The sequence below is a fragment of the Pundamilia nyererei genome, unplaced genomic scaffold (genome assembly GCF_000239375.1).
Source record: "Pundamilia nyererei isolate P.nyererei 1_Seehausen unplaced genomic scaffold, PunNye1.0 scaffold00203, whole genome shotgun sequence".
Lineage (NCBI taxonomy): Eukaryota > Metazoa > Chordata > Actinopteri > Cichliformes > Cichlidae > Pundamilia > Pundamilia nyererei.
This window is the reverse complement of record NW_005187604.1, coordinates 296865-302007: the sequence shown is the minus strand read 5'-3', so window position 1 is coordinate 302007 and position 5143 is coordinate 296865.

The following is a 5143-nucleotide window of genomic DNA, read 5'->3' as shown; positions in this document are numbered from 1 at the left end:
TCTGAAGGACCTCTATTTACAGAATATGAGCTGTCCGTGAAAGTGCCTGAACAGAACAGTCATTCATATTTTCGCTCTCTCGCTTCCACTTTGCTTTTGAAAATTAAATCAGAAGAGTGCTTATTAATGTGGCACCCTGTACCTATGTACGACCCTTAATAGGTCTATTTCATACTGAACATGCCGTTCTCAACAAATCTCTGTACATTAAGACGTTAATGTTTCTTTATGTAAAAAGATTACTTAGTTTTTTAGAGCCACTAAACATTCCCTATCTAAAAAAGCGAAATATGGAACTTTTACAGCCTTGCAATACTACATGAACAGGGGAGTCTTTATATTTTTTTTCACCCTTTTTCAGTCTAATTGAGAAAGAGAGACAGAAAACACAGGGCCCTAATCCACAGAGCACACAGAGCCCTTTCATGGGAGTGCTGGGAGAGACCTTTATTTGTCCATTCCTATCACGGAGAAAGCGGGGTTTCAAGGTTGGCTAGGTCTAAGCTGGAAGATTAGATGAAACAGGAGTGTTTTAAACCTCTTCTGTGGCCATGGATTAGGGACAGTCAATCCCCCTACACTCCAAAAATGAAACAATACAGAGTACAGGTGGCTCAGTGGAAGAGAGTGCATAGTCTAAGAAAGAGAAGAGAGAGAACAACATTCATTTAACTTGAAAACCGGAGGGAAAGGGGGAGAAAATATCTCTATACACTAGAATTTATTTGCAGACAGACTAGTGTTTGATCGAGTAAAAACATGTAACATCGTTATAATTACTTAGGAGTGCCAGTGCACCTAATTAACTAATGCAAAGGGTCATTTACACAGGCACTTCATGGCATACATGAAGAGAGTGTATGTCAGTTGTGAAGCAGTGAATGTTTGCACCAATTAGTGCAAATGGAGGTGGCAGTAACCCCTCAGCAGGAGGTGGGAGCAAGAGGTGTCCCCTGCCCTGCCTGGACAGATATCATGGCCCACATTATCATCAATTATTCCTGGCATCTCATCTTACCCATGAGCTGGGTGGGTGCAGGGGGTCAATGCCAGGGTGCCCTCTGCAGCAAGTGGCCTGGAGTCCACATGGAGAGGGTGATAGGGTGTGCAGTGTCATCCGTCCAAACCAAGAGGCCCAGTAAGGAAATCCCTGGAATCCCACTCCTGTTCCAGCTGGGGCAGCAGGTCACTTTACAGCTCATCACCAAATTAGAAAGGCTGGGCAGCAGGCAGACCACAGACAGACTGAAATAGATGGGAGTACTATGCTTCTGTCTGTACCCTGGGACCATAAAGTAATGGTTACATGGTTTAGGTGCGGAGATGGACTCCATAAGGAGAGTGATGAGCCTGAGGAGAGAAAACAAAGACAACTCATCCCAAGACACATTACCTCACACTACACAGTATTTTTCCAGTGGGTGATAATTAATGTGAAACTGTTACATACTTGATAGAAAGCAAAAAGCGTGCAAAAAATAAAAATCTGCTTAAAAATAGTTCAGCTCTTAAGGAACTGTGTTTGATTCAGTTTGTGCAGGCAGTCAGAGGAGAAACCTGATTGTGTTTACTGAATGTAGTGCACTCTGTTAGGTCAGTTTAGCTGGGAAAAATGAAAGGACTCGATATATTGTTATAGCTTGTTACATTGATGTAAAGTCTTTTTTTAAAGTTATAATGTATCGAAGGAGATGTAGCATTTTTCTTAGTCTGTCTCATTATATAAACCTTATGTTTGTGAGGGGCATCCAATCAGAAAAACACAGTCTTAAAGGGAACGAAAAGTGACATAAAATAGTTTGACAGGTGGATGAACTGAGGAGCTGCGACAAGGCCCAGTATAAGGTAAATATGGACTATTTTGAACTGTCAAGCATGTTGAGTTCCTCTAGTGGAGCCCAAGAATAAATACAGTGCTCAGCATAAATGAGTACACCCCCTTCAAAAAGTACAAATTTATTAAGTAGCTCAATGAACAAAATAACAATTTTCCAAATTTTCACAAGGCTGAGTTTTACTGAACACTTGTTCAACTCCATAACCTGAAATTAAGCTTAATAATATAACTTAATCTTAATCTTGACTAAATCTTCAGTTTTACTAAAATTGGTGGAAGCAAAAATGAATACACCCCACAACAAAACTACTACATCTAGTATTTTGTATGGCCACCGTGATTTTGAAGGACAGCACCAAGTCTTCTAGGCATGGAATGAACAAGTTGCGACATATTGCAACATCTTTTTCCATTCTTCAAGAATAACCTCTTTTAGAGCCTGGATGCTGGATGGAGAATTCCCCACAGGTGTTCGATTGGGTTCAGATCAGGAGACATACCTGGCCATTCAATCACCTTCACCCTGTTCTTCCTCAGAAACGCAACAGTAGCTTTAGATGTGTGTTTTGGATCATTGTCTTGTTGGAAAAGTGCACGACAACCAAGTGCACGAAGTGATGTCATCATCATCTTCTTCTTCAGAACAGAGCAGTATATTGTTGAGTTCATGATACCATCAATGAAATGCAGCTCCCCAACACCAGCAGCACTCATGCAGCCCCACATAAGGACACTACCACCACCATGTTTCACTGTAGGCACCATGCATTTCCCCTTGAAATCCTCACCTTTATGACGCCATACAGTTTTGAAACCTTTAGTTCAAAAAACAGTGATCTTTGTCTCATCACTCCAGAGCATAGAGTCCCAGTAGTCTTCATCTTTTTCAGCATGGGCCCTAGCAAATTCTAGGCGTGCTTTTTTGTGCAAGGGCTTTAGGAGAGGCTTCCTTCATGGACGATACCCATGCATGCCATTCCTCTGCAGTGTGCGCCGGATGGTGTCACGGGAAACGGTTACTCCAGTTTGGCTTTCTACTGCTTTAGCTAACTGCAGTGAACTTCCATGGTGATTTTCCTTAACCCTTCTCATCAGGAGACGCTCCTGTTGAGATGTTAACTTCCGTGGACGGCCTGGACGTCTCTGTGAGATGGTTGCACTTCCATCTTTCTTAAATTTTTGGATCACTTTTGCTACAGTATTTTGACTGATATGTAAAGCTTTGATCTTCTTGTAGCCCTCACCTTTTTGTGTAAAGAAATGATTTCCTTTCTCATATTTTGTGACATTTCTCTTCCATGTGGATCCATTGCTGGCAGCATGAAATGGGAAGGGCTTTTCTTTGTTAAGTAATGCCCTTTTATCATCCCGTCTGCTGCTGGACACCTCTTAAATGAATCATTAGACTCACCTGTGGTTGAATGCCTGTTAATTTGAATTTTGCAGTGTTAAGTGTGGCTTTTCTCCTAAAACTATAATTGGGGTGCACTCATTTTTGCAACATGGGCTTGAATGAGTTTGTTGGGAAAATCATTTTTTGTGTGTGCAAATAAATTTTGTTTGCAATCAATTTGTGGGACTATTTTGTATTATAGTATCTCATAGAAAATGTTGATTCTGAAAGGAAACTAAAGGTTTTCTGACAAATGTAGAGGGGTGTACTCATTTATGCTGAGCACTGTATATTGAGTTAGAAGTGAGCATGATAACTCCCATTTAATCCCTGAGACTGGGAAGTGAGGAAAGGCAGATTTTATCTCTGGGTGGAAGCAGGACAGCTTTTTCCTCCAGTGCTAAAACAAACGTTATTGCTCCAGCTCTGAATCAAGAGTCGTATTGATATTCTAAAAAACTGGGCAAGAACATGAATAATCACTTTTCCCAAAATGCCAAACATCTATTTCAAGACACGGTCTATCTAATGATTTGCCTCATAAATGTGGGCACCAATGAAAGGCTCCATCAGCAGCATCTGTAGGCTGCCTTTAATTACAACAGCAAAAGCGAACTGGAAAAATGAAGGTAAACTTTAACGTTTTTTATGTGTGCTAAAAATAGCCAGTAGGATTTTGGTATTAAAACACTGTTGTTACCACCATCTTTGCCGTCGGATTATTCTCCCAGTCTCTCTCTCTTTTCTAATGTCCCTGTTTCTCTGAAAGTTGCTGAAACTTTGGCATGTGCCATTCTTGTGGACTGATAGCAAAAAGCAAGGAGTTAAAGTATCTTCTAAAGAGTTACACCGAGAACATTTTGACAGAGCAGTTTTTCTCCCACTCTCACGCTGAAATGAGAGCAGTGTTGGTGGACAAGCATGCATGGAGTTATCAGAACAGAAGATACGGTGAATGGGAGTACGTGCTCAATGCAAGTGTATCATAAAACTCGATGCTGAGGCCAAGCTTCCCCGGCTTGTGTGTGTGTGCGTTTTGTTTTTTCTCGGGCATCTTTGCAGGTGTGAGTGGAGAGATCTCAGAGAGGGCGAGGAGTGACTGCCTTGCCTGTCACTTTGAGGATTAGACCTAAATGCAACTCTAATGCCATATCAGCACTGCTAAACCAACCTCCCTTGCAACAGTGAAGAAGGGGAGGCAATCAGTGTCTAAAGTTAATATTCTTATCACTTATTTTTTAAACTCCCCTTTAATGATGAAGCCATTTTTCATGGTCATCTCCAATAGGAGCATCAGGAAAGAAAAGTGATTATCTCTGACCCCTACATCTCATGGAAACTCCAACATTTGAGCAGACAAGCAGTTGATTCTCTTTAAAACAGAATTAATAATAAAGGTGACATATTCAAGATAAGGACACATTGACACTTTAGGACACACTGACACTTTATTGTCTTACAGAGCAGCTCAGTCGAAACGAAACCAAAACATTAATATCCTTGAAATTCCAGACAGACGGAAGCTGCCCTTTTCTTTCTGCTAATGAAGTGTGTGTTGTGACCAAGATCCCAAACCTGCAGACGAAAGGTACTTTCAGTATCTCCAGATTATGTTGAATAAACCCTGAGTTGACTTGAAATTATGTCCATTTGGTTCAGTAGATAGTTTGATGCAAAGGAAATGTGCAAAGATGCCACAATTGAAGGTAACACCTGTAGCTGTTGGTGTCAAAATCCTTAAATCTTCATAAGAAAGAGTGAAAATCTGATCTACACTCAACAAAAATATAAACGCAACACCTTTGTTACTGCTCCCATTCCCCATGGGATGGACGTAGAGACCTAAAATTCATTCCAGATACACAATATAACCATCCCTCCCAAACAGTGGTCACAAATCAATGTGTGGTAGT